The sequence below is a fragment of the Thalassophryne amazonica genome, unplaced genomic scaffold (assembly GCF_902500255.1).
Source record: "Thalassophryne amazonica unplaced genomic scaffold, fThaAma1.1, whole genome shotgun sequence".
NCBI classification, from domain to species: domain Eukaryota; kingdom Metazoa; phylum Chordata; class Actinopteri; order Batrachoidiformes; family Batrachoididae; genus Thalassophryne; species Thalassophryne amazonica.
The window spans coordinates 973419-995365 of NW_022986231.1; the positions used below are offsets into that span (position 1 = coordinate 973419).

Sequence of the window (21947 nt, forward strand, 5' to 3'; positions counted from 1 at the left end):
TTTTACTTTTCCCCCCTTCGTTCAGGAATCGTGTGTCGTGTGACTGGGCCATAATAAATACGGCACACGCATAGAATTGCAGAGTGAGACGTTTTCCGGTAAATGCACGTGTCAACATGCTCACGGAGAGCAATAAAAAAAAAAAACATCAAAGACCACTAATTATGAGCACGTGCGCAGAGACTTACAATCATGAATACTTTGATGTCTTGCTAACTGGGAGGTTAAAAAAACATGTGACGTATTTTAAGGGGTGCAAGGTTCATTGTCATTCTATTTTCTGTTTCACAATTCTTCACACATTCTCTGTTGGGGACAGGTCGGGACTGCAGGCAGGCCAGTCCAGTATCTGCACAGTCTGCTTCTGCAGCCATGAATTTGCAATGTGTGCAGAATGTGGCTTTGCATCGTCTTGTTGAAATGTGCACGGATGTGACTGGAAAAGCTGTCACCTTCAAGGCGGCACATGTTACTGTAAAATCTCAATGCACTTTTCTGCATCAATGCTGCCATTAACCTCATTCCTAGCTCCAATTTTCCCCCAGCCCAACAGTTTTACATGTTTAATATATATTTAATTAAGGACTCTTTAGGCTTAAACATGTGAGGAGCTCCAAAAGTCCACTGTGTCACAAAACAGAATAACAGCTTCACAATATTTCCATGACTGTTATATTTTCATGGGGTCTCACGTGAACAGTCTCAGCGCTGAATGAAGCACTATGGATAACCCGTAATGACTGCTGATTCATGGATATTTTTTGTTATTCGCCTGTGCCAAAAAGATTTCTGGTTTGGCAGAGCTCTCACTAGCCTGGCAGGCTGCCCGGCCAACAATACTGCAGAGGAAATACTGATTTTCTTATCAGCTAAACTCTGTTGTGTGCTTCCAGTCTGTGGCTGCTTAAAGACTGCTTGCTCTATGGACAACAAGTTGAGCTTTTATAAATGGCCAACAGAACAATACACTTGTGATTTCATTATATTTAGAAGAGTTGAAATTGAAGCTCTCCCAAATCTTGTGAAATTCTTTATCAAAGCTAGTGTGTTGATCCTCAACTGCTGAGGTAAAGTGTTAGCACTTAGCTCCTCACACTGTTCAAATGTGAGATATTCCAAACAGCACTTGCAAAAATGGGTTGCAGGGACTCCGCACTCATCATCCTTAAAGAGACAACACCATAACAGAACGTGAAATAGGCTGCATTTCTATATGTTACGTTTGCATTCAACGAGTGACTGAGACGAGAGGCAACAAGGAGGCAGGGCTATGGGTGCACCGACAACCCCGCTGTGGCTGAGAAGAGAGACAATGGAAAGAGCGCCTGGAACCAAAATGTCCATTCTGGAGAAACTGACTACTATCATTTAAAATGTTTTGAATATTAAAAAATAAAAATATTTTTGACAATATAACTGCACATGACATAAAAACTCCTGGTTGCAATTCACGCACCCAGTGGGTGAGGACCGCTGTCAATCACTGCCCTGAAGACACCCCTCGCTCACATCCAAAATATAATTCATTTCAGCTTCTCCAGCTGGTCGGTCACATTGTGAAAGCAAAGACAACCTGCTGAAGTCACACCTGCTCTGGAAGCGAGATTCACACATGCCGCCGCTTCAGCTACACTAATTCCCCCCCTGTAGTCAAAGGCAAACAATGACCATTTTCCGCTGATACAGAGGTTTTTGAGGTATAATCGTGCATCCCTGACAAACATACAGATCCACAGGTATAAACACATGCAGACAAACAGACGGACAGGTAAGAGTCCATCACGCTGTTAGTTATGGGCCATGAAACGCTTCACCACTCGTACACTGCCAATGTCGGGCTGCAAACTCATAACCTAATATTGACTCATTATATGTGGATGAAATACATGAACAATTTATGTGGTGTTTGTCTGAAAAAACATCAGGTAATTAGAAGCAATATCTGGCACAATTTGTGAAAAGTGAAAGAGACATCACCACAGTCATCTGACACAAACAGTCCTAAACAAAGATTTTAATCTTGCACTCAGTTTCTTCATGCCTTCAAATTTTTTCTGTATATAACCAATTTAAAGCTGTGTAAACTGTGCAATACATCTGCTTTAAAACTGAAGCACAATGTGGACATAATGTAAACAGGTTTCAGTGGTTTATGTTTTTGATCAAACCTGATGACATACCAGCTTGAAGTTTAACTCCAATTTAATTACACAGCCTACACAGCCTCAGTGCTATTGTCTCTCACACACCATTTCGCCAGGCATGTTTTGTTGGTGCTGTAAAGAGAAAACTTTGAAAAGTTGAGACCACATTTAACAAAGGAATAAGGAGAAGTTTCAGTTTGTATTCCACACTTGTTCAAAAAATCAACACAAATGGACTGTTGGAAGCTTAAAAGAAAAAAAGGCTAGGTTCATAAAAGAAATGTTCTCTGTGAAAAATGCACAACTGTGTAATATGACTCACAGCACATCTCAAGAACTGAAATCCAGCCGACACAGTCAATATTATTCATTGTATTATCAACTCATTTACAAATTGGCTTTGCTCAATGAGTCCACCCACCACTTTAATCATATCTTAGATCTTGTTCTGACTTATGGTATGGAAATTGAAGACTTAACAGTATTCCCTGAAAACTCCCTTCTGTCTGATCATTTCTTAATAACATTTACATTTACTCTGATGGACTACCCAGCAGTGGGGAATAAGTTTCATTACACTAGAAGTCTTTCAGAAAGCGCTGTAACTAGGTTTAACTAGGATATGATTCCTTCTTTATGTTCTCTAATGCCATATACCAACACAGGGCAGAGTAGCTACCTAAACTCTGTAAGTGAGATAGATTATCTCGTCAATAGTTTTACATCCTCATTGAAGACAACTTTGGATGATGTACCTCCTCTGAAAAAGAGAGCCTTAAATCAGAAGTGCCTGACTCCGTGGTATAACTCACAAACTCGCAGCTTAAAGCAGATAACCCGTAAGTTGGAGAGGAAATGGCGTCTCACTAATTTAGAAGATCTTCACTTAGCCTGGAAAAAACAGTCTGTTGCTCTATAAAAAAGCCCTCTGTAAAGCTAGGACATCTTACTACTCATCACTAATTGAAGAAAATAAGAACAACCCCAGGTTTCTTTTCAGCACTGTAGCCAGGCTGACAAAGAGTCAGAGCTCTATTAAGCCGAGTATTCCTTTAACTTTAACTAGTAATGACTTCATGACTTTCTTTGCTAATAAAATTTTAACTATTAGAGAAAAAATTACTCATAACCATCCCAAAGACATATCGTTATCTTTGGCTGCTTTAAGTGATGCCGGTATTTGGTTAGACTCTTTCTCTCCGATTGTTCTGTCTGAGTTATTTTCATTAGTTACTTCCTCCAAACCATCAACATGTCTATTAGACCCCATTCCTACCAGGCTGCTCAAGGAAGCCCTACCATTAATTAATGCTTCGATCTTAAATATGATCAATCTATCTTTATTAGTTGGGTGTGCACCACAGGCTTTTAAGGTGGCAGTAATTAAACCATTACTTAAAAAGCCATCACTCGACCCAGCTATCTTAGCTAATTATAGGCCAATCTCCAACCTTCCTTTTCTCTCAAAAATTCTTGAAAGGGTAGTTGTAAAACAGCTAACTGATCATCTGCAGAGGAATGGTCTATTTGAAGAGTTTCAGTCAGGTTTTAGAATTCATCATAGTACAGAAACAACATTAGTGAAGGTTACAATGATTTTCTTATGGCCTCAGACAGTGGACTCATCTCTGTGCTTGTTCTGTTAGACCTCAGTGCTGCTTTTGATACTGTTGACCACAATTTGTTCATGTAAATGGGGAATCTTCTTCACAGACTAAGGTTAATTATGGAGTTCCACAAGGTTCTGTGCTAGGACCAATTTTATTCACTTTATACATGTTTCCCTTAGGCAGTATTATTAGACGGCATTGATTAAATTTTCATTGTTACGCAGATGATACCCAGCTTTATCTATCCATGAAGCCAGAGGACACACACCAATTAGCTAAACTGCAGGATTGTCTTACAGACATAAAGACATGGATGACCTCTAATTTCCTGCTTTTAAACTCATAAAACTGAAGTTATTGTACCTGGCCCCACAAATCTTAGAAACATGGTGTCTAACCAGATCCTTACTCTGGATGGCATTACCCTGACCTCTAGTAATACTGTGAGAAATCTTGGAGTCATTTTTTATCAGGATATGTCATTCAATGCGCATATTAAACAAATATGTAGGACTGCTTTTTTGCATTTGCGCAATATCTCTAAAATTAGAAAGGTCTTGTCTAAAACTAATTCATGCATTTATTTCCTCTAGGCTGGACTATTGTAATTCATTATTATCAGGTTGTCCTAAAAGTTCCCTGAAAAGCCTTCAGTTAATTCAAAATGCTGCAGCTAGAGTACTAACAGGGACTAGAAGGAGAGAGCATATCTCACCCATATTGGCCTCTCTTCATTGGCTTCCTGTTAATTCTAGAACAGAATTTAAAATTCTTCTTCTTACTTATAAAGTTTTGAATAATCAGGTCCCATCTTATCTTAGGGACCTCATAGTACCATATCACCCCAATAGAGTGCTTCGCTCTCAGACTGCAGGCTTACTTGTAGTTCCTAGGGTTTGTAAGAGTAGAATGGGAGGCAGAGCCTTCAGCTTTCAGGCTCCTCTCCTGTGGAACCAGCTCCCAATTCAGATCAGGGAGACAGACACCCTCTCTACTTTTAAGATTAGGCTTAAAACTTTCCTTTTTGCTAAAGCTTATAGTTAGGGCTGGATTAGGTGACCCTGAACCATCCCTTAGTTATGCTGCTATAGACTTAGACTGCTGGGGGGTTCCCATGATGCACTGAGTGTTTCTTTGTCTTTTTGCTCTGTATGCACCACTCTGCATTTAATCATTAGTGATTGATCTCTGCTCCCCTCCACAGCATGTCTTTTTCCTGGTTCTCTCCCTCAGCCCCAACCAGTCCCAGCAGAAGACTGCCCCTCCCTGAGCCTGGTTCTGCTGGAGGTTTCTTCCTGTTAAAAGGGAGTTTTTCCTTCCCACTGTTGCCAAGTGCTTGCTCACAGGGGGTCGCTTTGACCGCTGGGGTTTTTCCGTAATTATTGTATGGCCTTGCCTTACAATATAAAGCACCTTGGGGCAACTGTTTGTTGTGATTTGGCGCTATATAAATAAAATTGATTTGATTTGATTATACAAATGAATGTTTAAGAATGCAATGGTAATAATGTTTTATGAGGTGAAAAATGAAATGTTCCATTCAACGAGCACAGCCTAGCTGAAAAAACATTCATTATTTGTTTTATATAACATCTAAAATAGATCCGTGTCATTTGATATTTTATTAATTTATAAACAACAGAAAAGGAACATACATTTTGGTGGGTGTCACTGGTCCTTTAAGGTCAAGAGAAAACACACAGTCCAAGAGGAACTTTAAATACAACCCCTGGCAAAAATTATGGAATCACCGGCCTCAGAGGATGTTCATTCAGTTGTTTAATTTTGTAGAAAAAAAGTAGATCACAGACATGACACAAAACTAAAGTCATTTCAAATGGCAACTTTCTGGCTTTAAGAAACACTATAAGAAATCAGGAAAAAAAAATTGTGGCAGTCAGTAACGGTTACTTTTTTAGACTAAGCAGAGGGAAAAAAATATGGAATCACTCAATTCTGAGGAAAAAATTATGGAATCATGAAAAACAAAAGAACGCTCCAACACATCACTAGTATTTTGTTGCACCACCTCTGGCTTTTATAACAGCTTGCAGTCTCTGAGGCATGGACTTAATGAGTGACAAACAGTACTCTTCATCAATCTGGCTCCAACTTTCTCTGATTGCTGTTGCCAGATCAGCTTTGCAGGTTGGAGCCTTGTCATGGACCATTTTCTTCAACTTCCACCAAAGATTTTCAATTGGATTAAGATCCGGACTATTTGCAGGCCATGACATTGATCCTATGTGTCTTTTTGCAAGGAATGTTTTCACAGTTTTTGCTCTATGGCAAGATGCATTATCATCTTGAAAAATGATTTCATCATCCCCAAACATCCTTTCAATTGATGGAATAAGAAAAGTGTTCAAAATATCAACGTAAACTTGTGCATTCATTGACGATGTAATGACAGCCATCTCCCCAGTGCCTTTACCTGACATGCAGCCACATATCATCAATGACTGTGGAAATTTACATGTTCTCTTCAGGCAGTCATCTTTGTAAATCTCAATGGAACGGCACCAAACAAAAGTTCCAGCATCATCACCTTGCCCAATGCAGATTCGAGATTCATCACTGAATATGACTTTCATCCAGTCATCCACAGTCCACGATTGCTTTTCCTTAGCCCATTGTAACCTTGTTTTTTTCTGTTTAGGTGTTAATGATGGCTTTCGTTTAGCTTTTCTGTATGTAAATCCCATTTCCTTTAGGCGGTTTCTTACAGTTCGGTCACAGACGTTGACTCCAGTTTCCTCCCATTCGTTCCTCATTTGTTTTGTTGTGCATTCTCGATTTTTGAGACATATTGCTTTAAGTTTTCTGTCTTGACGCTTTGATGTCTTCCTTGGTCTACCAGTATGTTTGCCTTTAACAACCTTCCCATGTTGTTTGTATTTGGTCCAGAGTTTAGACACAGCTGACTGTGAACAACCAGCATCTTTTGCAACATTGCGTGATGATTTACCCTCTTTTAACGGTTTGATAATCCTCTCCTTTGTTTCAATTGACATCTCTCGTGTTGGAGCCATGATTCATGTCAGTCCAGTTGGTGCAACAGCTCTCCAAGGTGTGATCACCCCTTTTTAGATGCAGACTAACGAGCAGATCTGATTTGATGCAGGTGTTAGTTTTGGGGATGCAAATTTACAGGGTGATTCCGTAATTTATTCCTCAGAATTGAGTGAGTCCAGTTTTGTGTCATGTCTGTGATCTGTTTTTTTTCTACAAAATTAAACAACTGAATGAACATCCTCCGAGGCCGGTGATTCCATAATTATTGCCAGGGGTTGTAGAAGTCCAATATAATCCAAAACTGTTCTCAATCAACTTGCAAAAACAGTCAGCAAATTCAAAAAGAATCCAATCCAAAATTGTTCACAGGGATGAAAATGGTGAAAAACAAAAAAGTTGAAACTAGGGCTGCAGCTATCAATTATTTTAGTAATCGAGTATTCTATCAATTAATCCATTCCATTCCAGCTTATTAATTAATCAAAAACCCAGACAGAGCTTTAATTCATTTGAAAGCTTGTCTCTTAGTCTTGTCCATCCAAATTGGAAGTCCCAAAAACCAGTTTTATTTGTTATTATCTATCGTCCACCTGGTCGTTACTGTGAGTTTCTCTGTGAATTTTCAGACCTTTTGTCTGACTTAGTGCTTAGCTCAAATAAGATAATTATAGTGGGCGATTTTAACATCCACACAGATGCTGAGAATGACAGCCTCAACACTGCATTTAATCTATTATTAGACTCTATTGGCTTTGCTCAAAAAGTAAATGAGTCCACCCACCACTTTAATCATATCTTAGATCTTGTTCTGACTTTTGGTATGGAAATAGAAGACTTAACAGTATTCCCTGAAAACTCCCTTCTGTCTGATCATTTCTTAATAACATTTACATTTACTCTGATGGACTACCCAGCAGTGGGGAATAAATTTCATTACACTAGAAGTCTTTCAGAAAGCGCTGTAACTAGGTTTAAGGATATGATTCCTTCTTTATGTTCTCTAATGCCATATACCAACACAGTGCAGAGTAGCTACCTAAACTCTGTAAGGGAGATAGAGTATCTCGTCAATAGTTTTACATCCTCATTGAAGACAACTTTGGATGCTGTAGCTCCTCTGAAAAAGAGAGCTTTAAATCAGAAGTGTCTGACTCCGTGGTATAACTCACAAACTCGTAGCTTAAAGCAGATAGCCCGTAAGTTGGAGAGGAAATGGCGTCTCACTAATTTAGAAGATCTTCACTTAGCCTGGAAAAAGAGTCTGTTGCTCTATAAAAAAGCCCTCCGTAAAGCTAGGACATCTTTCTACTCATCACTAATTGAAGAAAATAAGAACAACCCCAGGTTTCTTTTCAGCACTGTAGCCAGGCTGACAAAGAGTCAGAGCTCTATTGAGCTGAGTATTCCATTAACTTTAACTAGTAATGACTTCATGACTTTCTTTGCTAACAAAATTTTAACTATTAGAGAAAAAATTACTCATAACCATCCCAAAGACGTATCGTTATCTTTGGCTGCTTTCAGTGATGCCGGTATTTGGTTAGACTCTTTCTCTCCGATTGTTCTGAGTTATTTTCATTAGTTACTTCATCCAAACCATCAACATGTTTATTAGACCCCATTCCTACCAGGCTGCTCAAGGAAGCCCTACCATTATTTAATGCTTCGATCTTAAATATGATCAATCTATCTTTATTAGTTGGGTGTGCACCACAGGCTTTTAAGGTGGCAGTAATTAAACCATTACTTAAAAAGCCATCACTTGACACAGCTATCTTAGCTAATTATAGGCCAATCTCCAACCTTCCTTTTCTCTCAAAAATTCTTGAAAGGGTAGTTGTAAAACAGCTAACTGATCATCTGCAGAGGAATGGTCTATTTGAAGAGTTTCAGTCAGGTTTTAGAATTCATCATAGTACAGAAACAGCATTAGTGAAGGTTACAAATGATCTTCTTATGGCCTCGGACAGTGGACTCGTCTCTGTGCTTGTTCTGTTGGACCTCAGAGAGAGATTAGAGCATGCCATAGGTATTAAAGGCACTGCGCTGCGGTGGTTTGAATCATATTTGTCTAATAGATTACAATTTGTTCATGTAAATGGGGAATCTTCTTCACAGACTAAAGTTAATTATGGAGTTCCACAAGGTTCTGTGCTAGGACCAATTTTATTCACTTTATACATGCTTCCCTTAGGCAGTATTATTAGACGGTATTGCTTAAATTTTCATTGTTACGCAGATGATACCCAGCTTTATCTATCCATGAAGCCAGAGGACACACACCAATTAGCTAAACTGCAGGATTGTCTTACAGACATAAAGACATGGATGACCTCTAATTTCCTGCTTTTAAACTCAGATAAAACTGAAGTTATTGTACTTGGCCCCACAAATCTTAGAAACATGGTGTCTAACCAGATCCTTACTCTGGATGGCATTACCCTGACCTCTAGTAATACTGTGAGAAATCTTGGAGTCATTTTTGATCAGGATATGTCATTCAAAGCGCATATTAAACAAATATGTAGGACTGCTTTTTTGCATTTACGCAATATCTCTAAAATCAGAAAGGTCTTGTCTCAGAGTGATGCTGAAAAACTAATTCATGCATTTATTTCCTCTAGGCTGGACTATTGTAATTCATTATTATCAGGTTGTCCTAAAAGTTCCCTAAAAAGCCTTCAGTTAATTCAAAATGCTGCAGAGTACTGACGGGGACTAGAAGGAGAGAGCATATCTCACCCATATTGGCCTCTCTTCATTGGCTTCCTGTTAATTCTAGAATAGAATTTAAAATTCTTCTTCTTACTTATAAGGTTTTGAATAATCAGGTCCCATCTTATCTTAGGGACCTCGTAGTACCATATCACCCCAATAGAGCGCTTCGCTCTCAGACTGCAGGCTTACTTGTAGTTCCTAGGGTTTGTAAGAGTAGAATGGGAGGCAGAGCCTTCAGCTTTCAGGCTCCTCTCCTGTGGAACCAGCTCCCAATTCAGATCAGGGAGACAGACACCCTCTCTACTTTTAAGATTAGGCTTAAAACTTTCCTTTTTGCTAAAGCTTATAGTTAGGGCTGGATCAGGTGACCCTGAACCATCCCTTAGTTATGCTGCTATAGACGTAAACTGCTGGGGGGTTCCCATGATGCACTGTTTCTTTCTCTTTTTGCTCTGTATGCACCACTCTGCATTTAATCATTAGTGATCGATCTCTGCTCCCCTCCACAGCATGTCTTTTTCCTGGTTCTCTCCCTCAGCCCCAACCAGTCCCAGCAGAAGACTGCCCCTCCCTGAGCCTGGTTCTGCTGGAGGTTTCTTCCTGTTAAAAGGGAGTTTTTCCTTCCCACTGTAGCCAAGTGCTTGATCACAGGGGGTCGTTTTGACCGTTGGGGTTTTACATAATTATTGTATGGCCTTGCCTTACAATATAAAGCGCCTTGGGGCAACTGTTTGTTGTGATTTGGCGCTATATAAAAAAATTGACTGATTGATTGATTGATAATCGCGTAATCAGATTAAAAAGTACTTTGCGTTTTTAACAACATTAACAGTCCAGGGCTCTCCCTAAGCAATGCCACAATGTCACTGCGTCATCATGGAGATTGTCAAATTTAATTTATCCCTTTCTGTTTTCCTGGGTTATCTTTTTTTTCACATCTTCTGCTGATTGTCAGCAGAAATCCTACTCTTCATTCACTCTGGGGACAGAGCTGTGACAGCTGTGTCTCTCTCGCACCAAGCAGAGAGAGACACAGCCGGTCGCTGGGTCAATAATCACTCCCCATGTCGAGCGGACCGTGTGTTTTTCAATAAAAGACAAACACACTGCTTCACTTTAAATGTGCAGTAAGTCTATTTCAGAGGATCAGCGTGGACCCACTTTCAATTTAAAGGCTTTAATTATCACTGCTAATTTGATTAGCTGTTATGCTTCTGTTTTTTTTCTGGGGGATGTTGCAGGCCTGGCACATGTACTACAATGTTAAACGAAGCTTCAAGGCACAGAATTTGCTTCTAACATTTTTTTGTAATCGAATTATTCGAGTTATTCGACTAATCATTTCAGCCCTAATTCTAATCCATTTACATTGTTTCCGCAAATCTGATTGTTAGTTGTGTGAGATTTCAGACCATAAAATATCACGTAAACGGTGGCAAAATATTAAAAACCATTTCACATTTAATGTGTTACTCCGCACCCTGTTAGCATGCGTTGCTACGCAGATGTCAATAATGGTGCTGTCATCTGAGAACGAGAGGTTGCCAACCACCATTAAACATGAAGAAGAAGAAGATTAAGACAACTGGCGGAGCAACAAGACCGAAATGGATTCATTTAAGCTACCATACGAAAGTAGCGATGTGGATTCTGCTCACACAATTTCCAGTTTGGCAAGAAGACTCTGTTGTTAAGGTAAGCTTTGACGAGCCGACCACACCCTTTGTCTGCGTAACATTTTTTACTGAACTGCAGAGTGCTGCTGCTCGCCTTTTAACAGGCATCAGAAAACATGAACACATCACCCCGATCCTCGCTTCTCTTATCTGGCTTCCAGTACATTTTAGAATACATTTTAAAAAATTTTGTTTTTAAAGCACTAATCGGAGCAGCTCCACAATATATTTCAGATCTTTTACATGTTTACACTCCCTCACGATCTCTTAGGTCAGCTGATCAGCTCCTCCTCGTTGTCCTTAAGAGCAATTTAAAAACATGAGCCTTTTCTGTGGCGGCCCCTAAATTGTGGAATGAGCTACCACTAAAAATAAGGTTGTAACCCACCCAACCTATTTTTAAATCTCTCACGGTTTTAAAATGATGATGTTGTCCATACCTGATGCCATGCATCGACTTCTTCACGTATAGACTGTGGTCAGCTTTCCTCAGTGTAGCAAACTCTCAAAAACTCAAAAGTTTTTCAAAAACAAAAAAGTTTGTCATGGTGGTCACATTTGAACTTGTTCATCTGGCCCCATCCGCCGACAGACAACACCCTCCAGAGTGTAGTGAATTTCGTGGTCTTAAATACAATATCATACTGCTTTACGACAGAGTGAGCAGCTACAGTAATAACAGTTAAACAAGTGAACTGTTATGTGTCGGACGCAGCTCGGAGAACCGACCAGCGTTTGAAGGACCCAGTATGAAATAAGCAGAGCACGGTACAAAGGCTAACTGAATTTAATACATAACAGTGATACAAAAAATAACAAAAGAAAGTGCGGTCTGGCGTGGTGCGCTCCCAGCAGCGCTAACGGTCCGGAGCCAGAAGCTGTTTGGACCCAAGGACCCCGCCAACACCCCCCAGGTGGCCGCAACAAACCAAGTCTGTGAAAGAAGGAACCATTATGTGAGTCCACACTCTACACACAGAGAGAACACTTAAAGGTGTACAAACAGCAAACACTTCCTGCAGGCATGGAACATCCAGTTCACAAAACTCCACTGCAGTGGAAGCCGATACATGACTAACATACAGCTCAATATAAAAAGGTGTGAGGGACACCACTTTTACTGACTGTATAAATGTTAGTCACAAAATCTAACGTACCTCAGGAAGTGTGCTGACGAGCGTGAGACCTCACCCCCTCCTCTTTCACAGACCGTGCATCAAACCCTGGACGTTCTCTGCATCCACTGATGATGAGATGGCTCCCGAGACGACGATCTCACCCGTCTGGTCACAAGGTCGAGTCTCTGGCAAATACACACTGTATACTCCAGTCTTAAATCAATCAATCAATCAATTTTTTTATATAGCGCCAAATCACAACAAACAGTTGCCCCAAGGCGCTTTATATTGTAAGGCAAGGCCATACAATAATTATGTAAAACCCCAACGGTCAAAACGACCCCCTGTGAGCAAGCACTTGGCTACAGTGGGAAGGAAAAACTCCCTTTTAACAGGAAGAAACCTCCAGCAGAACCAAGCTCAGGGAGGCTGAGCCTGGTTAAATGCCACCATGTTCCAATCCATATAGATGCACCTCAGCTGTGAGTCCTGACGAGCCGCAGGTGATCAGGGTGAGGTCCTGATAACCTCAGCAACACAGCCACTCAGTCCCAAATGCAAGCCACCTGGAAGGAAAAACAAAAGACAGAAACAAAAAGGCAGCCAGGCCCCCCAGCCATACAACATGAACTCTATTTTCAGCACCTTATTTAAAAGGCGTTTATATTTTATTTTTATTTTTTGTATTCCAGTTCAGTCAGATTTGTAATTTGTGACATGTCTATAAGTTTGTGTGTTATGGTTTTAACTTCTGGATGTCACTTGTTTTAGATTCTGTTTTCACTTCATTTTGATTGACTTATACAGAATAGAGGATCGTGGGTTGGGGAGGAGGGAGGGTGTTATGCAGGGGTCGAAAGACATTTTTTTTAACCCACTTGCACTGGTGCTACTAACAAAAAAATTACTTGCACCAAAAAAAAGTTACTTGCACAACCAAAAGTCAGTCTTATATCAACCTTAAAACTCCTCCTCTGATGTGTCAAACTCTTCCTCTCTGGGGAGAGTTTGAGGGGAGAGCAGCAGCAGCAGCGGTGGCGGCAGCAGACAGGTTTTTTTTTCATGTGCGTGCGCGAACTAATCGTCCGTGAAGATTATTTTATAAACTACACAGATGTATAATAAAACAAATGGTGACTGGTTGATAACACAATGATGACAGAGTTTGAGGGGAGAGAAAGCGAGGAACCACAGCGGCAGCCAGTTTTTTTTTTTTTTTCCTTTTCCTTGTTTACATGTGCACGCGCGAATGAGACAGGAGGTTCTCAAACTGGAGCTCCTGCAGCTGCAGTTATTTGTAGGGCTGCCACAAACAACTAGTTTGATAGTCGACTAGTCAACGATTGCAATTAGTCGACTAGTCGGATCAGCTCCTGCAGCAAATAATGAAACTCCCCGAATTGGGAACGTCTCATAAGGATGTTGTGAACCCAGGGACGGTGCCACTGGTGACATTTGTCAGCTTTCCACAACAAATAGAGCACAGCAACTCACTCCATGTGTGAGAGTCATAAAACACTGGGAAGATGAAGACAACACACTGGAAATTGTTTTCTTATTTATTCCTTTACTGGTTCATTCTACTGGTGCTTATAGTTGATAAAACTTGGATAAAGGTACTTGCACCAGTGCTAGTGCAGTATAAAATTACGTGCACCTCTCGAATAATGCGTGCACAAACTAGCACATGCACGAACCAATTCGACCCCTGTTATGGGTAGTTATGGGGTTCTGTTTCGTTTTTTGTTATTAAAAAAAACTATTTTGTACCTTAGGTCTGTGACTTGCATTTGAAAATAAAAAATGTTTAAAAATAAATAAATAATCCATCCATCCATTTTCTTCCGCTTCATCCGAGGTCGGGTCGAGGGGGCAGCAGCTCAAGCAGAGCCGCCCAGACCTCCCGATCCACACACGAGGCATCTTTTTCGAATGCCACGTGGACGCCTCGCTGAAGAGGTGTTCTGAGCACGTCCGATCGAGAGGAGACCCCTGGGAAGACCCAGGACACGCTGGAGGGACTACGTCTTGCAGCTGGCTTGGGAAGACCTCGGGGTTCCCCTGGAGGAGCTGGGGGAGGTGTGTGTGGATCGGGAGGAGGTCATAAATAAATAAGCTTGTTCAAATTGTCGTCCATCACCAAAACAAACGCTGCCATGTTTGTTTGTAAACTATACGCCGTTGCCGAGTGCTAGTGTAAGTGCGTGGTACGTCAATGCTTGATTGCTGCATGCACGCAAATGCAATACATCGTATTTTTACGTCAAAGTGGTCGCAGCATGCAATGGTGCAAAATGTATGGAACCAAAATTGCACAGTAAATGAAACAAAATTGCAAATGGGACAAATGATCAATATCACCTGACATACAAATCACCAATCAAATGACAAAGATCTATTTCGGTGTCATATAATAACCATTATGCAACGAAAAAGTGCAACGAGTTTGCTAATAGGAAACATAAGTTAACCATATTAAAGCAGGGAAAGAAACTTAAAGGGACCAAGGTATACATAAACGATCATCTGACCAAAAAAATGCAGATATAGCTAGAAAAGCCCGTCTAATAAAGAAACAAAACAAAATCCAAGGAACATGGACCTCTAACTGCAGAGTTTACATAAAACTATTGGGTACACCAGAAGAAGCTATGGTATTATGCATCAAAGAAGAACATGAACTGAACAAATACAATTGAAAAATGAAATATAAGTAAAAAATCTAGTTTTACCTTCAACTCAAAATGACAAATTAACATTAACAATTCCCTGCCCACAGAGGACAATGAAAGTACAAAACCAAGAAATGCAATTTAAAACTTTTGAATGTAGTGAATCTAAAATACAACATGTTACAGATGAAGTCGACCCAGATATAAACTTTTATGACATAAATGATGACTGCATGTATTGTCAAGACCAGCAAATACCAACTCAAAATAAACCTAATGAGATGTTGTCAATTGTCCACTTCAATAGTCGCAGCCTTCATGCAAATTTTGAAAAGATAAAAGATTACTTGAACCAATTGGGTACTTTGTTTAATGTATTAGCAATTTCAGAAACTTGGATAAAAAAATGATGAAACAAACAACTTTATGTTAGAAGGTTATGAGATGTTTGCACAGAGCAGAAACAAAAAAAATGGAGGTGGTGTGGCATTATATGTGGATAAAAACTTACATGCAAAACAGATTGACAACATGACATTGGCTATTGATGATATTATGGAGTGTATAACAATTGAATTGAAAATGGAAAACAGAAAACATATATTGATTATGTGTGTTTATAGATCTCCTAGATCAAGTATTGAAATGTTTATGGAACTAATGCATAATTTGTATACGAAAATTGAACATAAAGATGTTTTTATATATGGGGATTTTAACAGATTTATTAAAAATGAGTACACATAAGCTTACGGAAAATTTTATAAATACTATGTATAGCTTGTCATTCCATCCAAAAATAACTAAACCAACCAGAATCACTGCACAGAGTTCATCACTAATTGATTAATATTTTCACTAACATATTAAACAATGACATTTCCAGTGGCATATTAATAAACGATATAAGTGACCACTTATCAGTATTTGTAACAAGGAAAATAAGTTATAACTATAGGAAAGTTAAGAAAAATATTAAGATTACTAATTTTATAAGAGTAAAAACAAATGAATCAATAATGATATTCAAACAAAGTCTATTAAAACAAGACTGGAAAGTAATATTAGATGAAACTGAGGTTAACTCGGCTTATAACACTTTTCTGAATAAATTTTTGACTCTCTATGATCAATGTTGCCCTGTGAAATCAATTCAAATCAAACAACAAGCTTAAACCAACCCATGGATGACAAGTAGTTTAATTAATGCCTGTAAAAAGAAAAACTGGCTATACAGGGTATTTATTAAAGAAAGAACAACCGAAACAGAAAATAAATATAAAATATATAAAAATAAGTTGACGTGTATTAAGAAATTGTAAAAAAATGTATTATAAAACACAACTAGAACAAAACAAGGGAAATATTAAAGGCCTCTGGAATGTAATAAATAGTGTCATCAGGAAAAAGGAGAACCGTAGTATTTTGCCAGACTATTTCATTGACAGTGATAAAAAAAATCTATAACAACGAAGAGCTAGTAAATGCATTTAATCATTATTTTGTCAACATAGGGCCAGAATTGGCAGCTGAAATAAAAATGCCATATTCAGCCTCAGAAACAGGTGCTGAACAAGCAAACTCAAATTCATTCTTTCTATCAGCAACAGATGAAATGGAAATAAACACTGTTAATGAATTGAAGGCAAAAAAATCATTAGATTGTAATAAGTTGGACACTACAATAATTAAGCAAGTCATTAATGAAACTGCAAAACCTCTAAGTCATATCTATAACTTATTTATTAATGGAGAGTTTCCAAGTCAAATGAAGATTGCCAAAATTACACCCATATATAAAAGTGGAGATAAGTATCTATTCTCAAATTATAGACCTATATCTGTGTTATCTCAATTCTCAAAAATTTTAGAAAAACTATATACAGTACAGTTAGATCAATACATTGAAAAGTTCAAGATATTAAACGATAACCAGTAATGGCTTCAGAAAAAATAGATCAACAACTTTAGCTTTAATTGATTTAGTGGAAGACATAACAAATAATATTGATAAAAAGAAACATACAATGGCGATCTTCACTGACTTAAAAAAGGCCTTTGATACTATTAACCACAACATATTTCGTAAACTGGAAAAAATTGGCATAAGAGGTACTGCACTAAATTGGCTCCAATCTTATTTAAGCAACAGGCAACAATATGTACAAATAGGAGAATATAAATCTTTGCTCAAACAGATACACTGTGGAGTTCCACAAGGGTCCGTTTTAGGACCTAAACGTTTTCTAATTTACATTAATGACTTGCAACTCATTTCTGAAAAACTGAAATTTATCCTCTTTGCTGATGACACAACAATAGTATGTTCTGGGGAAAACCTGGAACAACTTGTGATCGAAACGCAAATAGAAATTATTAAATTAAAAAATTGGTTTGATGGTAATAAGTTGTCACTTAATATTTCAGAGACAAAACTAATGCTCTTTGGAAACCGAGAAATGAAAACAAAAGCAAATCTTACAATTGACATGGTTCCTATTGAAAGTGTTAACCAATACAGATTTTTAGGAATAATAATCGATCACAGGATGTGCTGGAAACCCCACATTGCTAGCATACAATCCAAAATGGCCAGAAGTATTTCCATAATGGGGAAAGCCAAACATTTCTTAGATCAGGATTCCTTATATATTATTTATTGCACATTAATACTACCATATATTAGTTATGGCATTGAGGTATGGGGTAATACGTATAAAAGTAATGTAGACACACTTTTTAGGCAACAGAAAAGGGCAATAAGAATCATCCATAATGCAGGCTTCAAAGATCATACGAGTACACTGTTTTTACAATCCAAAATCCTAAAATTTAGAGATCTTGCAGAATTTAAAACTCTACAAGTAATTTTCAAAGTGAAACAAAACCTACTACCAGATAACCTCCAAAAATTGTTTAGTGAAAGAGAGGGAAGTTACAATTTAAGAAGGAAATATAATTAAAAAAAACAGTGTGCTCGTACAACAATGAAACAAATGTGCCTTACGAGACATGGGGTGGATTTATGGAATAACCTAACTGAGGACATCAAAGTATGTACTACAGTACATCAATTCAAAACAAATTTAAAACTTAAAATATTTAAAAAAATATGAAACTGAATAACACAATTTTCAGTATATATACAGGTGTGCATGTTTGTGGATCTAAACTGTTATATTATCGGGTCATATCGAATGTATGGGAAACATGAATGCACACGTGAACACAGGTTGCCCATGGTGCATGTGTGTGGAAAAAAAACTGTTATATTATTATGTCATGTTGAATACAGGGAAACGTGCATGCACGCATGGACACGTGTTGCCCATGTGTGCATATAAGTGGATAAAATTGTTATACGTATTATTAAGTCATATTGAATACAGGGAAACATGCATGCATGCGTGGGTGCGGGTTGCCCATGGGTGCATGTATGTGGGTTAAAATTGTTATATTATCAAATTTCATTGAATCTAGTGTGTGTATTGGTGTATGCAAGGGTATTTGTGTATAGAAGTAATGTATTTATGTAAATATATGTTTATGTATAATGCAAGGTGTGTGTTTATATAGGTATGTATGATCTCAAAACTTTTTATTTATTCTTGTCTGCACAGCCGAAAATAATACATGTGAAAGGGGGTAGAAAACATAAGTTTTACTTCATCCTACTCCCTTTGAGTAATGTACGGACTCTAAAAGATGAATGTGAGCAATAGATAAATGTTTTTAACTTGCTCAAATAAAGAAAGAAAGAAAAAGAAAAACACAGAGTACTGACAGTGAGATGAACCACATCTCACAGCCAGCTGAGATGTGAAATTTCTTTAAACAGACCAATAAACACTGAATGCAGTTTTTCTATTGGTATTGATCAGTCTTGTCAGAGTCATGTAATGCTCTGGAATAACACTTTTCAATTTCATGGTTTGTTGTAGGAAACGAGGGGTCAAGCCCATCACAGACTTGAGGTGCATTTACACATAACCAAAACGCATTACAAATGTCATTTTTCTGTCATTTGTGACACATTCCTGACATTCTTAATGTGACTTAACGCATCTGAATAGGTTTCTTAATAGTGCGTGTTGGTGCGTGATATTCTTGATATTCGTGGAGCACGTGCAGCATCTGCAGTGATGCGGTCGCTGTATCGGATCGTCGTGGTGAAGAGACAGCTGAGTAGGGGGGCAAGGCTCTCGATTTACCGATCGATCTATGTTCCGATCCTCACCTATGGTCATGAGATTTGGCTCATGACCGAAAGAACGAGATCGCAAGTACAAGCGGCCGAGATGAGTTTCCTCCGCAGGGTGGCTGGGCGCTCCCTTAGAGATAGGGTGAGGAGCTCGGTCACTCGGGAGGAGCTCGGAGTCGAGCCGCTGCTCCTCCACGTCGAAAGGAGTCAGTTGAGGTGGCTCGGGCATCTTTTCCGGATGCCCCCTGGACGCCTCGCTGGAGAGGTGTTCCGGGCACGTCCCACTGGGAGGAGGCCCCGGGGAAGACCCAGGACACGCTGGAGGGACTACATCTCTCGGCTGGCTTGGGAACGCCTTGGGGTTCCCTCGGAGGAGCTGGAGGTGGTGTGTGTGGATCGGGAGGTCTGGGCGGCTTTGCTTGAGCTGCTGCCCCCGCGACCCGACTCCGGATAAAGCGGAAGAAAATGGATGGCTGGATGGATGTTTCTGCCTGTCAAAAAATTTTCCACGAATGTCACACACCACCCTCATTTCGTCTCACGTCGTGGAGGTCGTAACTGAGCGTGTTGATCTGTCTTGATGAGTAGTGATCCTTAATAGAACGTGACAACGTTCGTAGTGGTTCCTGTGATAGTTCTTGACATGAGATTTGGGGTTCCACAGGGATCTGTTTTAGGCCCCTTGCTTTTCTCCTTGTATGTGGCACCACTTGGGCGTATACTGCAGAGTTTTGGGATTGCCTTTCATTGTTATGCTGATGATACTCAGTTGTACATGACGATAACTGCGGAAAATCTCACTCCCATAAAATCCCTGGAGGACTGTCTTCTATCAGTGAGAAGTTGGATGTCTAGTAACTTCCTACTTTTGAACTTTGATAAGACTGAAATGATGGTTCTTGGTCCAGCGAGACATCGGCATCAGTTTGACCAGCTGGCGCTCAGCCTGGGTTCGTGTGTCATACATCATACGGACAAAATGAGGAACCTTGGGGTATTTTTGATCCCACGTTGTCTTTTGACCTCCACATCAGGGATGTTACTAGGACTGCTTTTTTTCATCTGAGAAATATAGCGATCCATCCTGTCCATGGCTGATGCTGAGACCCTGATTCATGCTTTTGTTTCTTCTAGACTAGATTATTGTCATGTTCTATTTTCAGGGTTACCACAGTCCAGCATTAGGGGTCTTCAGCTGGTTCAGAACGCTGCCGCCAGACTTCTGACACGTAGCAGAAGGTTTGAACATATCACACCCATTTTGGCATCTTTGCACTGGCTCCCTGTCTCTGTGAGAGCAGATTTTAAGGTTTTGCTATTGACTTATAAGGTTGTCCATGGACTGGCGCCATCTTATCTGGCTGATCTGGTGTAACTCTACGTGCCGGCCTGGGCTTTGCGGTCGCAGGATTCGGGACTTCTCTGTGTTCCCAGGGTGAAGAAGAAGTCAGCAGGTCAAAGAGCCTTTTCGTATCGTGCACCCACCCTGTGGAACAGTCTTCCTGCGACCGTGAGGCAGTCTGAGTCTGTGGACATTTTTAAGTCAAGGCTCAAAACCTATTTTTATTCTCTTTCTTATGGATAGTTTTTATTTTTGTTTCATTCTTTTACTTCTGTTTTATTTATGTATTTGAAATTTTTTTTAATTCATTTTTAATTATTTATTCAATTTTATGTTGACTTGTTTTATGTAAGGCGCCTTGAGATGGCTTTTGCTGTGATTTGGCGCATTATAAGCTAATTAAATTAATTAAATTCTTAGAGCCCAAACTGTCACGCATTATTATGAAGTGACACGGAAACTGTCAAGTTTTGACATGACTTGTAACGCGGCGTCACATTTCACTGCGCGCCACGACAATTCAGTTTTCTGTTATGTGAGCACAATTAAACTCGGCTCCAAATGTTGTTCCACGGTTCCCGCTGAAGCTCCTGCAGGTGTTCCACCTGCTGTTGTAACCGATGAGCGAGAGAATGAGCCTGAGCCAGAGGAACCCGTCGAGCGAGACTCACGTGCAGCCAGACATCTCTGCACCTCCTCCAGTCCAGCGGAGGAAGAAGCGTGCGCACAATTAAACCCTGCTGCACCGCATTCAGTTTGATTGCTGACACCAAGTCGGCTACAAGTCTAATTTCAGTGCTCTTCAGCGCGCTCCTGTAGGTGTTCCACCTGCTGCATGTGCCTGATGTTTGGGAAAATGCGCGAGACGAGAGCTGCATGAAGCCACAGATCTGGCTCTGTCCATCTCCTCCTCCTCTCTGCACCACTCCATGGCACATGGTTCTTCTGAAAAACTGGAGTGATCTGAATTCAGTTGGATGAATATGGGTGTGTGTGTGTGGAGACAATTCACCTCGTTCACAACATGACAGAACTTAACGATGCGCTGTTACGCGCAATAGCGCGCAACAACGCGGAACACTATTCTTGACCGTGCGTAATGGTTCCCGATAATTCTCCAGCAACACGTGCCATTAATCGTAACGTGTGGTAACAGGTTGCAGCAGTTCCTGAGGACACCTGATGCCTCTGCCCCGAATCATCACATTCGTGATCAGCGGCCAGGAATGTATATTTCGTGGCATTCGTGACTTGTCGTCGTTATGTGTAAACGCAGCATTAGATGATGCAACAAGAGAACTTCTGCTTTGCAGAACAGGCACATCACACCCATCATGCAGGTGGATATAAGCCTACTAACCGTGGAAACCTTGGGGAATCCCCCTGGCAGATCTATGTGTAAGCATTCTGGGGTGTACCATAAATCATATGAATGCAGTGTGCACACAATT

The 21947-nt window shown here is 39.8% G+C and overlaps 1 protein-coding gene and 1 long non-coding RNA gene across 2 annotated transcripts in view; both read right to left on the bottom strand.

Moving 5' to 3' along the window:
* The window catches only part of jmjd1cb (jumonji domain containing 1Cb), a 651485-nt gene that overhangs the window by 519388 nt on the left and 110150 nt on the right, over positions 1–21947 (bottom strand). The window lies entirely within an intron of this gene.
* On the bottom strand, positions 276–21435 carry LOC117505616. Its single transcript, XR_004559175.1, has 3 exons — positions 21423–21435; positions 7806–7812; positions 276–358 (listed from the first exon to the last, which is right to left on the bottom strand). It is a non-coding gene; the product is annotated as an uncharacterized LOC117505616 (long non-coding RNA).